Source organism: Parasteatoda tepidariorum, chromosome 8 (genome assembly GCF_043381705.1).
Source record: "Parasteatoda tepidariorum isolate YZ-2023 chromosome 8, CAS_Ptep_4.0, whole genome shotgun sequence".
Taxonomy (NCBI): Eukaryota; Metazoa; Arthropoda; class Arachnida; order Araneae; family Theridiidae; genus Parasteatoda; species Parasteatoda tepidariorum.
The window spans coordinates 27,192,637-27,212,588 of NC_092211.1; the positions used below are offsets into that span (position 1 = coordinate 27,192,637).

General features: G+C 28.4%; 1 long non-coding RNA gene across 1 annotated transcript; it reads right to left on the reverse strand.

Moving 5' to 3' along the window:
• Positions 1-9,167: 9,167 nt before the first annotated feature.
• On the reverse strand, positions 9,168-15,443 carry LOC122272326 (uncharacterized). Its single transcript, XR_006226933.2, has 2 exons — positions 15,210-15,443; positions 9,168-9,506 (listed from the first exon to the last, which is right to left on the reverse strand). It is a non-coding gene; the product is annotated as an uncharacterized lncRNA (long non-coding RNA).
• Positions 15,444-19,952: the final 4,509 nt, after the last annotated feature.

Genomic DNA, 19,952 nt, shown 5'->3' on the forward strand with positions numbered 1-19,952 from the left:
CGCAATGATGCACCATATTAGTTTCATGAAAAAGTCATTAAAATTGATCTAATCAAAAATCAATTTTTTATCTCCTTTCAAAAACTATGTGTTATGCATGTCAAATGATGTTTATTGTGCATGTCATTAAAGCAATAATTTTTTAAAAAAGTTATGTAATTTTGAAGATGATTAGTGTTTTTTTCCTTCTCTTAAGGACAAAAGAAGAAGAGACTTGGAGAAAAAGAAAGACACGTTTTTAGAAGATCATGCTTTTAATGTTTGAAACAAAATAATGTGCTAGTATTTATTTTATTTTACTAATTCCTTCCCCTGCAATGTTGGCTGATTGATTTTTAAAAAGGACTTTAAATATTTTTCAAACGGATATGCTTTTAATTTTTGAAATAACATTGAATGCTGCTTATTACTCTTATTTTATTATAATAAATGGCAGAGGATAATTTCTTTTCCTTCAAAGTTGGTACACTGTAAAAAATTTCGAGCTATGTTGCTCCAAACATTGGTATTTATTTGCTGGCTACATAAAATGGTATTCAGTTTTATTATGCTTTCACTAGCTCCAAACAACGAGAGAAGGTTGCACCAAAAATGGGTATTTTGAAAGAATCTTAAAGCAGCGAAGGGATGCACCAAAAATAAATGTTTTGAAGAGAACTAAAAGTGGAAGAAGGTTGCACCCTGATTTGGTATTTTTTAAGGGAACTAAAAGCGAGGAAGGTTGCACCATTATTAGGTATTTTTAAAGTGCTAAAAACAGGGTAAAGTTGCACCATTATTAAGTATTTTTTAAGCGCAAAAAAGCAGAGAAAGTTAGCATCATTATTTATTATTTGTAAGAAAAAGGAGAAGATAATTTAACTCAAATTCATATAAATCAAATTATAATTTAATTATTTAAATCTATAAAAAATTAAAAAAACTATTTTTATTTTAGATGTGTTATGAAATATATATATATGTAATTAAAAATAGTTTTTTTAATTTTTATAGATTTAAATAATTAAATTATAATTTGATTTATATGAATTTGACTTAAATTATCTTCTCTTTTTTTTATAAATATTTAATAATGATGCTAAATTTCTGTGCTATTTGGCTCTTTAAAAATATTTTCCTTCATATAAAATTTCTTCCTTCTTAAAGTTGATATTTATAAAATTACAATTCTTTTTTACATTTCATTCGTCAAAGAACCAACAGATGCTATAAAGTTAATACCACTAATGTTTTAAAGAGAATTTTAGGCTGAAACAAATACTTATTACTGTGTATTTTTAAATACTTTTATTATTTAAAACTGAAAATATTACTTTCACAAATAAAAATTTATTTAAAAGTGTAGTCAAATATTAGATTAGTAAAGCCCCAATCTCTAATTAAGGGAACATTCCAATATTAATTACATTGGCTTATGAAAATAATAAATTTGAAGTAAATTAAGAAATGTAAGAAGAATGACATAATTTGGAAATATTAACAAAAAATATACAGATCCAGATCAATATTCAAACATAATTTATTTATTTACAATCACTTGATGTTTGTATACATAGTCAGAATGTAATAATTTTTATGCAAATTTATATATACTATACTTTTTATACATATCACAACATTCATTGAAAAAAATACTAAATATTCACTCAAAAATATGATAGATAGTTAAGATATGATAGATAGATAGTTTTTGTTACTAAGAGAGAATCACTATCACTATTGTCACTATTTGAATTGAATGCAGTAGTGCATTCAATTAATTTTTAATTTACATGCAATTTTACATACAATTTTTAATACATTACAATTAATTAATAATTTATTAATTTCAATTCAAATTAATTTTTAATTCACAGTAATTTAAAATAAAAATTATGTTAGCATATGCCTCACTGTTCATAGTTTTGAAATTTGAGATCATTTGAAAATAATTCTCCATATTTTATTAAGATATTAAATTTCTTCATTTGAATTAAAATTTACAATATAACTAAAATACTTTTTTACGAACATAATTTACTACCTGATGGGAAAGATCAAAATTTCACTCTGTTACGAAAAAAATACTGTCATTTTTTAACAAATTAATAAATGGTGGTGAGTATTTGAGAAAAAGCAATATTTTCATTATATATTCATTACTATATTATTATTATATTCATTATTATATTCATTATTATATTCATTATTATATTCATTATTATATTCATTATTACATTCATTATTATATATTCATTATATATTCACTATTATAGATTTTCTGGTGCTATTACTTTAACTACATCACATTTTTTGATTGATAATCCTTTATAAAAATGATACAACAAGATTTAAAAAGATTACAAACAAATAAAACTTTGCAGTCTTTTCACAAAATAATAGTTTCGCCAAACACAGGTTCTTCATTCTTAAAACTTGAAACTATAAACATTTCTTGTTTGCAAGCTGTTCTTGAATCTAATACTTTTGAAGTTTGAAAAAAACTGTTTATAACCTTCTAGAATTCTGGTAATTTCGACAGAATAAATATTTTTATCAATAAGTTTGACTCTGGTTATAATAATATTTTTTCCTAGCCTCTTTCTTGACTGAAAGCATTGAAGTAGTTGGTGCCTTTGTGCTAATGAAAGGAGATAATAAATTCTGTAATTTATGCTAATAAAATGTATAAGAATTGAAATAACATAAAATTTTAATCCTTACATGTTTTTAAAACATAGGAAGATCAATCAAAGCAAGTAATATTTAAATTGTTATTTTTTAAAATACAATATTAAAAAAAAAAATTGTGAAATTGTTGTTCTTATTTTAAAAAAAATGTTAAAACATTTCACCATCTGAAAAATATTTAGAGACCAACTATTTATTCGGGTGGGGGGGATATTTTTATCTTAAGCCTCCTTTCATCCACAAAAATTCTGGAAAGGAAAAGAAGGATCTGATAGTTAAAATATTATTATTATTATTTTTTATTTATTTATTTATTTTTGCTGATAAAATGTGCCTAAGCACTTAAGTAGAATTTCTCCTCATGAGAAATTGTGAATTGAATTTTATGAAGGGCGACCCCTCAAAAAATTGCAGAAGGAACTGCCAACTGTTACAATATATTAAAGAACAACATCATATTCACTAGGATTAACCAAATAGTTTGTGTTGAGTCTAAGAGGGCGGGATATGGACGCTGATAAACACACAAGCAGTATTCATATGGATGGTATTAAGACTCCACATGTATACTGTTTGTGAGGATTATCTTTTTTACTAAATTTCTTTAGCTAAATAGAAGCAGATATATTTCACAATAAAAAAATTACTTTTATAAAAGTTATTATTTTTTGTAAAGAAAGCTGTAAATACTATAAAGAATACATATGAGCTTTTTCATGACCAATGAAAACATTCGAATTCATGCTTTTGTTGGCCCCTCTCCCCCCCCCCAAAAAAAAAATACTAATGTGGGCTAAAGTAACATAAATCTACAAAAAACATGGCATAGAAAAATAATTATCGAAAGCAAAGTATGATGAACATCTAAGTATCTTCTTTTATTTAGATTTAATAAAAAAAATATTTATTAACTTTTTAAATCTGACATTTTGTTTCATTTAAAATTTGTTTCCCTTAGTTAATTATTAAGAAGAAAATTTGATTTTTTAAAAAAGCATAATAAGAAATAATTTTATTTCTAAATGCTATAAAAAAATCTTATTCTTGTCGGTATTTTGTTCAAAATTTCAGTAAGATTCTTGGCGAATAAAAAAATATAGCGCTTTGTTTTCTTTAGCGCCAGTATTTGCCACTTCTTTTCCTACCTTGTGCACCCAACTAACTTAAAGAAACCCAGTTTCCATGACAACGGCTTGAGGTGAAACGGAGTATAATTCGATTTGAAAATTTTACTACAAAAGCATTTAAGAATGCATAGACAAACATTCGTGTAATTATGTGACATTACAAACGAAAATGAGCAATATAGAACAAGAATATCAAAATAGAAGCACAAATATTGCTAAAAAGTTTTAATCCTAACAGAAAGTACTTACTATTATTATTATTATTTTTGCTCGGTAGAATGCAATTAAAACACGGACCTAGAAAATTTTCACCGGCAGTAAATTTAGCGGAAAACCGTTTATTTGTCACTGGAATTGCACTTACTGTGCGCATAAAATGCAGGTATATCCTTATTCACATCATACCACTTTAAACAACCAAAGCTAGAATTCCTCACAGCCTTGGAGAGATCTATCTATGAGAATCCAAAGTTAAAACGTCCCGCAGTGGACTGATCGTTAAGACACGGTTCTCATCAGATCACCGAAGTCAAGCATCACTGGCTGCGGTCAGTGTGCGGGTGGGTGACCCACTTGGATCAGTCTGCGTAGGGACCGAGGGTGTGCGGTATTGGTCCTCGTTAAACTGTGCTACCGTAAAGTGCTCGACTTCGCGCGCAGGTCGTCGGGCTACCGAAGCGGGGGTGCCATCCCCTCCGCAGAGGATCAAAATTGTGATGGCATGTCTTCGGATCATCCTCCGGGATGTTTCCCAGACCGTCACCAATAGCCCATTGTGCAGCTCTAGTGCGACGTAAATTAACAACAACAACAACAACCAAAGTTAAAACGGAAGGCAACCAACCTGATTAATTTTCTAGAAGAATATGAGGAAATCTTGAAATAATATTCACGAAAAAATTTTGAAAAAATATGCAATGTTGTGCACCAACCACTACTAAACTTGACCAATTAGCTCTGAATACTTTTTAATCGAATGCCCTAACTAATAGAAAAATCGTTTCTTTTTTCATTTTTTCAATTTTTGTATTTTTCTTTTTTTAATTTCATATTTCTTTTTATTTTCTTCTCTGTTTTTGCTTCTATTAGCTATTTTCTTTTTCTTTTTTCTATCTGTCTTGTCTTCCAACCTTAACCATTAACTGATAAATGCCCCTTAGGTGCGGGGTTAAATGTTGGTGTGTGTGTGATACATCGTGATAAAGATTCCATTCACTTAAAAGTTTTTAAAATATAATGAAATAACAAAAAAGTTAAATAAGAATGAACGATCTCTTGACTAAGCCATTGAGACTACATTTCCTAAATTTTATTGCTATACCGTTGAAATTAGAAATTAGCAAGTCATGATGCGTGATTCTGGGGTCCACTATACAAAGCTTCTTAACTCTATCTGGATTAGGTTGTACAACTATGGTGGCTAGAACATCCTACTACGAGACTGGAGGTTATTGGTTCGAATCCTGCCGACAGCCAACGAACATCGCTCTCACGCCTTCCTTTCTCTACGTTATTTTTGAGACTATTCACCTTTCACAAAAAAGAATATATGCTGTTTCAATTTTGAATACATGGGGTTTTCAAATTCGACTATTATTTGTTTCGGAGTATTTTGCTCAATTTTAAGAAACCCCTTTTTTTACAGAGCACTTTTGAAATATAGGAGAGCCCCTGCAATATCAAAAAGGAAATTTTATCTCGTAATCCTTTTTTATTCAGTCTCAGTAATGACTAAATGGGAAAAAAAAGCGCGGAGGTAAGTGGGGTAAGATCTGGTAGCTTGAGATTCGAAGGCTTGTTGAAGATATACTGTTTGACCTAAAAACTGTCAGAATTTAGTTCAAATATTGATTGTTTAGTTGTGTACAATGTATCATTCCTTAAAATTCATGGATGTACCAGATGCTTTTTTAAAAAGGATTTTTTTTCAAGAAAAAGTATGATCCGGTCTTACCCCACTTGGTAAGACCAGGATAAGTAAGGATGGGGTAAGACCCGGACTTACCACATTAATGGGGTAAGTAAGACCAGGTGCGCTATGAGAAATTTAGAAATACTTGAATTTTAATTATTAAACAGTAGACATTTTTATTTTATATGACATTTTAAGACAGTTGTGCGTGTAATTTACATGTGATGCTGTTATCGTCTTTTTTCTGTGCCCTGCAGCTTTCGTAGGCCCAGTATAGCCACATATAATTCCCTGAAACCAAGATGACTAATCAAAACGAATATGATCGTTAAAGCTGTGGGAAATAACTTTACGAATAAGAAAACATAAAAAAATTATCAATATATATTTCATTATTTTAACCATAAAAAAATTATCAATATATATTTCATTAACATTGCAAATAAAATCAATAAAGTCTATAACATTTACTTTATGAGCATACACTCTTAAAAATTCGGTAGAACGTTGAAACACAATACCTTGAAATTTTGCTACCTGAAAATACCATTTGAAGCAGAATTTTTATTAAACAGAATTTTTATATTTTATTTCATTATTTTCTATTAATTTCGATCAAAATAAGTGAAAGATATTATATTTAGCAATTTAATAATTTTAGGTTATGAAATACAGCAAGAAAGTTAGGTGTTTTTTTTTCTAAGTTAAAGGCAAAAGTTTCTAAACATGACTAACTTCCAAGCTACAATTTTTCAAATTTACACTTATTTGTAGTTATTTAAATACAAGGAAAACAGCTAGTCATCATTAAAATTTCTTTTAATTTACAAAATCCTTAATTTTCAAAATCTTTAATTTGCATAATCTTTAATTTACAAAATTTAATTTATTGATAAATGTTAATGATGAATTTATATTACAGTACGATTACAATTGCAATAAATTTTCAGTTGCTTAATAACTATTAGAGTGTTTCTTATAATTTAACTATACCAAAATAGATTTTTACTTAAAATTAGAGCGTCAGAAAATATATATAAAAATATATAAATAATATATAAAATATATAAATAATGTATAAAAATATGTAAATAATATATAAAAATATATAAATAATATATAAAAATATATAAATAATATATAATAATGTCCCTTCTGTGTCGCAGGATTAATAAAGTGTTAATTTGAACAATATTAATGTTCAAGTTAACCAATAGCATCGCGCAATAAAGTTTACGAATTACCATAGTATGGCTCAACTTAGCTCACTATCAAGGTTGTGACTAAACAATATTATGGCTCAACATAAGGTTGTCCATAAGAACCGAGATTTTTATTTTCAAAATGCGATCGGATGGAAAAGATGCCTTACATAAAAAGAAGATACAATGAATTTTAAGTCTTCCAGTCGCGAACCGTACTAAAAATATATGAAAAAAATTACGACATGGTAAAATTTTTCAAATTTTTTAATACTACTTAAAACAGTATAATCAATATTTTACAGTTTCTTATTCTTAGTTTTGTATAGAAAGAAAAAATAAGTTTAAATATCTTTATTAATTCAATGCATATTGATCCTACGATGCATTAAAAAAAAACAAGATTCAACTTAATTTTTTTTCTAAATTTTTCACCATTTATTGTCATGGCTAAAAGCTGCCTTATCAGATTAACTCTAGGTTTGGGTTGGATTTTTTTTTTTAGTTAATGGCGGGCACATGGGTCTATTTCCCACTGGCCTCAGAAATGCCAGAATCGCTACTCTCATATCGTTACCTAGTGAGCACATATGGTTAGTGAGCACCTATAGCGTAGCCCACGTCATATAACCACAAACCCGTTTGTAGGGCGGGTTTCATTCACACAGTCACACAGCAGAAAGGACATAGAACAGAGAGAGAGAGAAACATCTATGCCCTGAGCGGGATTCGAACCCGCAACCATCGGCTCCTCAGTCAGGCAGGCTAACAACTCGGCCACCTGGTCAGCGAGGTCAGATTATAAATAGTGCGTTTAGTTTCACGCTTGTATGTCTGGGCTTCTATAGTTTGCAAAAAAAATAATCACTGGAAGCAAAAGCATGTTTATTACACAATTTTAAGTATTACAAAAAAATTTCAGAAAATTGTAAAATTTTTTCAGTTTTCATAAAGTTTGAGTGCGATGCTCGACCGGAAGATATTAACTCATTTTAACTTTTTTTACATCAATTTACTTCTTTTTATATAGAGCATATTTTCATACTGCAGCGTTTTGCACAGCGTGCACTACTCAACATGCTTAACAGTTTTTTTGAAGCGTGACCTCTATTTGTTGAATGTAAACCAATAATGCTGTCATTAAATTCTGTTCTTTAGAGCAGTGAAGAAGTGGAGATCAGAGATTTTAACTAAGTGAGTTTTAATGTTTAAAACGCACATTTAATTAACTCATATCTCTCAAAAACACTAGCAAAAACCTGCCCTTTATTGTTTTGATTTAGTGTTTTGCTTGTAAATATTGATTAGTCGTCTTCAAATGCATTGGTGGGAAACTACTGATTAATATAGCTGAAGGACATTAAAGCTTTATGTTCGGTGTTGTGTTTGTTTTATAATTTATTTTATAACCGACGTCGAACAGCTGACTTAATTTTGAGATTATGACTATCGATGTTCACCTCCGCAGCCCTGCAATTTTGAATCCAACCCAAAAGACACACTAGCCTTTGACACACTAGCCTTCCTGGAGGACTTTTTGATGAAACTAACCCTACTTGAGCTACACGGAGAGGTAAATCTCGAAAATCCATGGTTAGCCCAATGGTAGGGGGATTCTAACCCATGATCCGTCAAGTACAAAGGATATTTTTCGTCAGCATTGTGGACGATATGAGCCGGGAGCAGAATTCGTATCAACCAGCCACCGTTGGGATTCGAAGCCTGGTCACTTCATTGGGAAGCGAACGCTCAATCACCTGATCCTCCAGCGGCTTCTGTGTAGTGTTTAAAGAAAACCATGTACATTCATAGAGAGAATATATGTTTGTTAAATCTATGAATTAGGAAGACAGCCACTACTCTCATCAGACTAAGAACAAAACATCATAAAAACATGAAAATTTCTACAGATAAGACTAGAAAATATCAAAACTGTGGCAACTGTCTTAATGTGGAACTGACACCATATCATGTTTTTAACTGCCCTGCAGTCGCTGCAGGCCTTCACCTCTTACACTACCCCACAGAAGAGGATTTGTATTCTTTTAATGCCATAGAAATAACAAAAACTATTCAAGCTCACCATGAAATATGATTCAATAGAGGATACGACACCAACCAACCAAATCTATGAATGAATATTTATGAAAGAAAATTTTTTTAAGCATATATTTTATAAGGAAATCGCACATAATGGTAGCATAAATGCAATTTAAGTAAATGCACATGATTGTAAGAGTCAATAAAATAACAGTATTTTTCATCAAAATGTATGGGTATTTTATTATTTACAACAAGCATTCGATATCAAGATTTTTATATCTGCATAAAACAGTACAAGCCTTAAGAAATGATGTCGTTTAATAAAGAGAAGAGAACGTTAGGATTTGATGAGATGGCCATGGCGACGGATTGGAAGGCACCCATTAAACCACCTGGGTTCATCATTCCTTTTTTAAAAACTTCAATGGCGTCTTGGAATAGTTTTACAACAGACTTCTGGAAATCCTCTTGATTCTCTGACATTTCAGTTTGACAGTGTACTAAACATGCGCAGCAAAGTACTACAAAAGCCAACAATGTAATCTTGTGCATCTGAAATTTAAAAAAAAAATCAAAACAATAGCTCAGTTATTCATTCGGGTAAATTGCTACAAATAAATAGTTACAAAATTTGATACAAGGTGTTCAGTAATCACCGACTTTAAGATATAGATTTGGTAGTAGTAGTTCATTAACGCCGCACTTGAACTGCAGAATAGGCTATTTCATTTTATAACCATCGTTGAACAGCCTATCCAAATTTGAGTTTACAGCTACCAATGTTCAACTCCATACCCTTGTAATTTTGAAACCAACCCCGAGGGCAAGGGAACTTTTGGATTAGAATTCCCAGAGGTATTGTTTTGTGACCCCGGAGGACTTCGCGACACCGGCAGATTTAACTTGCTCTAGTCACTATTCAATACACTAGGATTTTTCAGCCGGCTGGATTTGAACTCCCATTCTCTCGAATACGAGTCCAACGCCCTACCAACCAGGCTATCCTAGCCTCACAATAGGCTATCGAGGAAGGTCTGGAAAACATCCCTGAGAAGACAGGACATCACAATTTTGTTCCTCTGCAAATGGGATTGCTCCTCTGCTTTGGTAGCTCGCCGGCATGCACGCGAATCGAGCACTTTAATGTAGAACAGCTTAACGAGACCGATTCCGTGCACCCTTGGTCCCAACGAAGACTGATCAAAGCGGTCACCCATCCGCTCACTAATCGCAAGCTTTATTTCGGTGTTTTACTGGGAACTGCGCCTGGGACCAGTGTTGAATATATAGATTTAAAATAAAAAACTTATATTTTTTGGATTTTTTTCTTGATTTTTTTCTCTAAATTTTTAAAAAGTTTTCATAATTAATTTTTTTAAGGGAATATGCATTTTTAATACAACTTAAATCTGATAAGGAAGGCAAAATATAATACTTTATAACCTGTTTGGATGCTGGAGGAAACTGATAAGTGAAATACGATTATTAAAAAAAAAATTCAGTTTAATTTGGCAACCAATTGGGTTTTACTATTTTTAATCCTGATTTCCTCAATAAGAATTCGTCAGAATTTAATAGATTTTTTGTTTTTCCTCTATGAAATAATAATTTACGACTCTTATTTGTTTAGTTTTATATCATGAAGAGAGATTCTCAAAAATGTATATTTATGACGATTGTTACGAAACACCTAATGTACAGCAATTCCTATAGTGATTTGCATACTATAGGCATTACAAATACTAATTTTTATTGAATTTAGAGAATAGTACAATTCTGATTCCCTTAAATAGCGCTTTCTATGTATTGAAACATGAATTTCTATGCTATGATAAAAGATTGGTTCAAACTACCAGAATATGATTGAATTTATCGCGTTTTTGTCTCTATTATTACGGTTTATGTTGTGATGACATCTTCTTCAGGGACTGTCACCGATAGTCAATTGTGCAGCTCTAGTGCGACGTAAATAAAGTATCTACTTGCCTACTTTTCTATTTAGTTATAGTCATAGAAGGATAGAAGCATCAAATATTCTGATGAAATTAAATTCAAGTGCAATTTTCAGTAGTATTATCATGATACTTTAGAGCATGGTATAAAAATCATTTATTGGGTTAAATTTATTGTTAAGTTTTGTTATTTTGCTTAATAAGGGGCAATAGAAGTTTTAATTATAAAAATCCGTATTTCTGGTGGACGAATAACATAACGAATAGAATAATTACCAAGTAAATAGTTTAAATACCCTATATTTTGGTTCTGTTACCAGAATTATCATTTTTTTCCCTACTAAGTAATACTTTATTACAATACAGGCTATACAAGTAAGGTATTTCTGCTGGAATTATTTCTCCAGGTACTGAATTGTGCATTGTCGCATTGTCTATACAGGGTGTCCCAAAACGACCGCATAAACTCTGCGCAGCTAGATTCCTCGTTGGGAGTACAAGAAAACTGCCCAAAGAAGCGTTTCTGTACGATCCACAGTTTACGAGAAAAATACGAAAAAGAAAGTATGACGTTACTGCCAGTGCAAGTGAAAACACTTTATTGAACATATCAACAGCAAGCAGTTTACTATGCACAATTTAAAGCAGAATATGCCTCGGCGAACGTTTTAAACGTTATCGTCTTGAAAGATATGCAAATGCTGTTGTTGATATGTCCAATAAAGTGTTTTTTTCCTTTACACCGGCAGTGATGTCATACTTTGTTTTTCATATTCTCTTAAACTATGGATCGTACAGGAACGCTTCTTTGGGTAGTTTTTATGTACTCCCAACGAGGAATTGCAGAGTTTATGCGGTCGTTTTGGGACATCCTGTATTTGTCATTATTCACGTTGTCTAATATATGCTTTGCTTATTACCTTATTGTTAATAATATACTTAGCATATCATTGATAATAGAATTAAAATTTGTCCCTAAATTAGGGACAATATAATATAAAAAGTCTGCAGCCATACTGTTTTTTTTTAACTGTCAATTTTTTAAAAAACAATGCTCCCAATTTCTAAAAATAAAATAAGTGTAGACTTCACTTACAGAGTGTACAATTACAAGTGTAAACTTACAGTGTTCGCTGTAAGAAATACAATTAATTTGTATATATTTTGAATTCTTGTTATGAAGTATGTTAAATGAAGTCAAAAAGCATTATAAGTATAAAAGCATTATGAGACATAAATAAGTATAAAATTCAATAAACTAATACTGAATTTCCGAAATAAGTTATTACTAAAAAATATAAAAACGAAGCCATTGTTTACATAATGGAACTTATAAGTGCATCTAATTATCACCTTTCAACTCTTATTTTCTCACAGAATCAAACAGGTTTTGTTGTTTTGTACATCCACCTTATTTGATTGTAATTTCCATAATTGTAGTTGCAATTAATTGTAATTGTAAATCCAAAGCATATATATACAGGTAGTGTGGCTTAGATAATCGTATGTTTAGTGTGCAGAATTAAAAAAAGATATCTCCTTAAATAACTTTCACAAACTAAGAGCTTAACTTAATGGTTCAAAGGGGTGACCTTAAATAAGATAATTTGTTCTAACTATTAATTAAGCTGTAGAAACAGACACAAAAACGTATTTTCTTTGAGCAAATATGCCTTTGGATTATTGGAAGCGGATTTGGATGATTGGCTATAAAAGTATGAGGGATAGCCGTTATCTGGAAAATATTGTCGCAATATTTTCGGCAGGAGAGCTGTCAAAAGTTTGGGTTTCTTTGTATTAGGGGGACTGGAAAGTAATGTCGTTTCGGTGCATTTGATATTTGTTATCAAAATTTTATTTTTAATTAATAATGTATTCACCGTCTTTAGCAACGACGTTTCAATGCTGGATTAAAATGAATTGAAAAAAATGAATTGGTTTTTAAAACTAACGAACATTTAATGAGCCGAAACATTACTTTCCGTTCAACGCAATATTAATTTCACAATCTGCTTGTTTAGCCAAATATCGCAAGATTCAAAGTGAACTGGAAACATTTTGCATAAAATCATACAACTCTTTCAGCTAAAGGAAGTTTTAACCGTTTTAATTATGGTAAAATAAAGTAATAACATTTCTGAAGAAGAAAAAAAAGCACCATAATTCTGATAATTAAAACCAAAATATACGGTATTTAAAACAATAATTTGTTCATTTTTCCGTTTATATGGTAACGGCTTACCGGAAGTTTTTAAAATAATAGTTCTTGTTACCATAAACTTAACAAAAAAAGAAGGCAAAATTAAAGAGTAAATTGAACCCAATAAATGGTTTTTATACCATGCTCTAAGGTATCATGATAAAATTAAAGCATTTTACCACATTTATAAAATTTTATCATATATTATAAAACCATATTTTATTATTTTTACCAAAATCATAACCAAAGTGCTTCAGCGAAAATTTTTGTTTAAATTTAAAAAATTTAAAGAAATTTGAAATTTGTTGAAAAATTTTTGAATTTTGAAAAATTTTGTTGAGTCAAAAACATAGCAAATTTTACCATATTCTAGCTGCATGGTAAATTTTTCCCTATACTTTTTTTCTCAGAGTAATTTTATATTTAGGAAGTAACTCTATTAGTACTCAAAGTAAATTAAATTTATTAATATATTTAGAATAATAAAATTAAATACTTAAAAATTTTTTAAATAGTATTTTCGATTGATTTTGAACATTCGGGAAACATTCAAATATTTATTCCAAACTTTAATTTATGGTACTTGAAAGTACGTAGTTTAACGAAAATCAAAATGGTGAATTCTTTTATAAATTAAAGGATTTTAATTTCTTAAGAAGTTATTTTGAAAGCTTTGTTAAAATATATTTTAGCTTAAAATTATCATTTTGTTAACAAATTTTAAAAGATTTTTTTTAAAAATTGTGCACATCTTGCTCTTGAGATACAGTAAGAAATACATAAATAAAATCTAACATGAAGAGTTCCAGAGTGTTTGAAACCACGTGACTTAACTATTAAAATTCAGTTTTATTCCGATAGTTAAGATTTCAAATCCATCGAAAGAAAAGTGGCTGCGTTTTAGAGTAAATACGTTTTGATCTTATATGCTCGAGGCCAAGTTAATGTTGAAAGTAAGAAAATGAAGAAGATTAGATGTTGATAAATATAAATCGTAACATATACATTGAAGTTTTAAATAAATGTAAAAATATTAATGCAAGAGATATAAAAATTACTTTCAATTTTAATTATAATACTAAAGTATAATTTATCGTTAGATATAGCTAACGAAAAAAGTTACATCCCGTTTTTTTCTAATTGCGTGCATATTTTGTATTCCTAATTTTAACAATTTTAAAACGAAAACTACAGTTGATTGTTTTTCAAATCCAGGTAATCGCTTATTTCGTTTTAAAAAACAAGTTAACAAAATGTTCTGACATAAAATTGTAATAATTATATATTTAACTAATGTCGTTATCTTTATTTCTTGTTTAAAAACACTTTTAAGAAAAAAAACCCATTATGAATGAGAAGAAATTACAAATGGGTGAATGGTGAGCGAAGGATTATATTATTATTGGAAATTATAAAGACTTAAAAATCAGTGCATTTTTAATCGTTTCTTTCTATATTTATCTATTTTTTAATCATTAAAACTTGTTTTAAAATATTAATTTATGAAACTTAAATAGAAAACTAAAAATTTACTAATTCACATATTTATCACTTGAATCGAAAACTAAAATTTACTAATTCAATTATTCATCTCTTAAATCGATAACAAAAATTTACTAATTCAAATATTTATCACTTAAATTGAATACTAAATTTTACTATTTCAAGTATTTTCAACTTAAATCAAAAACTTAATTTTACTAATTCAAATATTTACCACTCGATTTGAAAACTAAATTTTACTAATTCAAATATTTATCACTTGAATTGAAAACTAGATTTTACTAATTTAAATATTTATCACTTGAATTGAAAACTAAAATTTACTAATTCAAATATTCGTCTATGATCGCATATAACATATGTTATATAATATATCTCTGGAATATCTACAAAATAATTAGATTAAAGAAATTTAAGTTCAATATTTTCACTTGCTAAGAATATTTAAATTACTAACTAGTTGCGAAATAATATTAAATTATTCTAATATTTAAATATGTTATTAGTTATTTAACAAATTCAATAAAGTCATTTAACATTATAAAAGTTAAAATCCGTCCTTCGTTTACAAGCAACTATTTAAATTACTAAACAAATTACCTTTAAGAAATTTGGTTTCCTATCCACAAGAATTTTTATTTACGTAAATGATGCATAAGACATTGAAAAAGGAAAATAAAATCTGCTTTTTAACGAAGTTTAATGCTACGTCATAGCATTGAATAACGCCTTATGTAGTTTTAAATTACTCCTGAAACAATCTCAATTAACATTTTGTTATTGCATCCCATGAACGGGCCATAACAGCTTGTTAAAAAATTTTATCGTTTTGTATCATAATTATATTTTCTTTCTCACATATTGGTGCAGGATGTTTCATAAATAGTATGGTTAAAGACACATTTTTTGGAGATGACAGCAAAGACATAAAATACGTCGCAATTTTGAGTATTTATTTTAGATGAATAATTGTAGGTCAGATGATTTTCAAAATTTTATGCGTAGATAGGATTACAATATAAGAGGTAGCGTTTAACTTAAACTCGGGTCGGCTCTTCAACGATGGTTATAAAATAAAATAAAATCAGAAATACTTAAACTCTGTTCTTTTATTATTTATCATTTAGCCACAAATCACGTGATTTTGAACACGAACACTCAAATATATGTAATGCTCTTCATAAATTTGATATTTATAACATATCAAATTATTATATTTAAATATATATATATATATATATATATATATATATATATATATATATATATATATATATATATATATATATATATATATATATATATATATATATATATATATATATATATATATATATATATATATATATATATATATATATATATATATATATATATATATATATATATATATATATATATATATATATATATATATATATATATATATATATATATATATATATATATATATATATATATATATATATATATATATATATATATATATATATATATATATATATATATATATATATATATATATATATATATATATATATATATATATATATATATATATATATATATATATATATATATATATATATATATATATATATATATATATATATATATATATATATATATATATATATATATATATATATATATATATATATATATATATATATATATATATATATATATATATATATATATATATATATATATATATATATATATATATATATATATATATATATATATATATATATATATATATATATATATATATATATATATATATATATATATATATATATATATATATATATATATATATATATATATATATATATATATATATATATATATATATATATATATATATATATATATATATATATATATATATATATATATATATATATATATATATATATATATATATATATATATATATATATATATATATATATATATATATATATATATATATATATATATATATATATATATATATATATATATATATATATATATATATATATATATATATATATATATATATATATATATATATATATATATATATATATATATATATATATATATATATATATATATATATATATATATATATATATATATATATATATATATATATATATATATATATATATATATATATATATATATATATATATATATATATATATATATATATATATATATATATATATATATATATATATATATATATATATATATATATATATATATATATATATATATATATATATATATATATATATATATATATATATATATATATATATATATATATATATATATATATATATATATATATANAAGTTCAGAGATCAGAAATGCCACAGAATGATTACCTGATCCAGCTGTCTTCTAGATCAGGTAAAATTCTTCAATTATCATGACTTATTAGATGTTTCACATTCCTCCAGAGCAAAAAGTCACAAATGCTGAAGTTCAGAGATCAGAAATGCCACAGAATGATTACCTGATCCAGCTGTCTTCTAGATCAGGTAAAATTCTTCAATTATCATGACTTATTAGATGTTTCACATTCCTCCAGAGCAAAAAGTCACAAATGCTGAAGTTCAGAGATCAGAAATGCCACAGAATGATTACCTGATCCAGCTGTCTTCTAGATCAGGTAAAATTCTTCAATTATCATGACTTATTAGATGTTTCACATTCCTCCAGAGCAAAAAGTCACAAATGCTGAAGTTCAGAGATCAGAAATGCCACAGAATGATTACCTGATCCAGCTGTCTTCTAGATCAGGTAAAATTCTTCAATTATCATGACTTATTAGATGTTTCACATTCCTCCAGAGCAAAAAGTCACAAATGCTGAAGTTCAGAGATCAGAAATGCCACAGAATGATTACCTGATCCAGCTGTCTTCTAGATCAGGTAAAATTCTTCAATTATCATGACTTATTAGATGTTTCACATTCCTCCAGAGCAAAAAGTCACAAATGCTGAAGTTCAGAGATCAGAAATGCCACAGAATGATTACCTGATCCAGCTGTCTTCTAGATCAGGTAAAATTCTTCAATTATCATGACTTATTAGATGTTTCACATTCCTCCAGAGCAAAAAGTCACAAATGCTGAAGTTCAGAGATCAGAAATGCCACAGAATGATTACCTGATCCAGCTGTCTTCTAGATCAGGTAAAATTCTTCAATTATCATGACTTATTAGATGTTTCACATTCCTCCAGAGCAAAAAGTCACAAATGCTGAAGTTCAGAGATCAGAAATGCCACAGAATGATTACCTGATCCAGCTGTCTTCTAGATCAGGTAAAATTCTTCAATTATCATGACTTATTAGATGTTTCACATTCCTCCAGAGCAAAAAGTCACAAATGTTGAAGTTCAGAGATCAGAAGTGCCACAGAATGATTACCTGATCTAGTTGTCTTCTAGATCAGGTAAAATTCTTCAATTATCTTGACTTTCCTTGTTGCAGTAGTACCAGTAGTTCATTTACATCGCACTGGAGCTGCACAATAGGCTATTGTCGACGGTCTGGGAAACATCCCTGAGGATGATCCGAAGACATGCCATCACAATTTCGATCTTCTGCAGAGGGGATGGCACCCCCGCTTCGGTAGCCCGACGACCTGCACGCGAAGTCGAGCATTTTACGGTAGAACAGTTTAACTTTGACCATTTAACAGGTAAAATTCTTCAGTTATCTTGACTCATTAGATGTTTCACATTCCTCTAGAGTGAAAAGTCACAAATGTTGAAGTTCAGAGATCAGAAATGCTTTTTAAGTGAAGCCTTTAACCCAAAAGCTATTGTGCAGATGAGCTCCTTCCTACTTCACTGTGCTTGACTATCATTGGCGTGCTTGAGCGTCTGTTAGCTGTCATATTTTGAAGTTCACCATAGATTGATATAATAATGGTATAAGGCTAGTGCATTGCCCTGCCTCGAGCTTGGACTTGAACCATATGAAGAATCTCTTGAACGAGATGTATTGCTGAATTTTGGGGCGCAAGAATCGTCAAATTCGGGGAAGGAAATGGAAAATAATGAAAGGATTTGTGGAATGCATTTTCGGGAGTTGAAGCTGTCATTCTCTTTAGTGGAGGTTATAACAATCATTAATTTATGTTCCTTTTTTATCATTTATGTCCGGAAACTTATTGGTAAATTTTGGCAGACACGCATTTAATTCATTGACATACATTCATTCCATTCATTACATACATTCGTTTAATATATTAACATATATTCCATTCGTTTAAAAAATTTTACGATGTAGTTTGGGTATTGTTGGAAGTTAGAGACGAGACAGTGGGCAAGGTTACAGCAGGAGTTATCAGTGCTCGAGACAATAGGACAGAAATCAAGTTGAGGGTTGTGACCTTCTCGCTCCCGTGAAAATAACGGGGTGAGGTTTCTCTGTTTATTTCTCGCTCCCGTGAAATTTCCCGGCTGGCGTGTTCAGTAGTAACGCGCCAATAAGAGTAAAACTAATTCAGTTCTTTTGCCCGGAAAACATTTTATTTCTCATTTTACACACCAGGTGACAGTACCAGGATATTTTTAAGGTAATTGTAGATAGTTAGTTAAATTTAAACTAGATGTCAGCACTAATCGAATACGTGTATTTGGCGACATAGGCACTTTTATGACCATTTTCTTGAAAATTAACAAATCATTAAGGGGTTAAAAGGATAGAAGAACGAGCACAATTTGAAATAAAATGAATGACGTTACCTTTAGTGTATTCTGAAAGAGTTCAATAATTTTTTCATCTTATTCTTAATAGTAGTAGAATGAGAAAGGGTAGGGTCATATTTTTGTGTGAAATTGTGTAATGGCCAGAGACTAACCCATTCAACATGTTTATAGTAATCAGATTTATTGAGATCAACAGAATTTCATCAATTTCTAAATTTCTGAAGTGAATAAAGTTTTTAAAATAGTAATATCTTACCACAAGGTTCAAAAGATAGAATGCTGCAATCCTCAAAATAATAGTTATCTTTTTTCTTTCTTTTTTTACCTTAAATTGATTGAGAAATCTTAAAAATTAATTAATAAAATTATTTGAAGCAAATAAATACTCATATATAATAGCTCATATAAATATATCAGAGTTGCTTTAGTTTCGACGTTTTTAACTTAATGTTTTTTTTCAAACTCCTGCTAAATAAAATGTTTGCTGCAAAACGTTAGCTTTAATACAGTTCGAAACATGTTTTACTTTCGCTACAAGGCCTTGTTTACATCTGACAATTTCTTGTCCGATTTTGTTTTAGGCAATGACATGAAAAGTGAATTTTTTTAAAAAAAG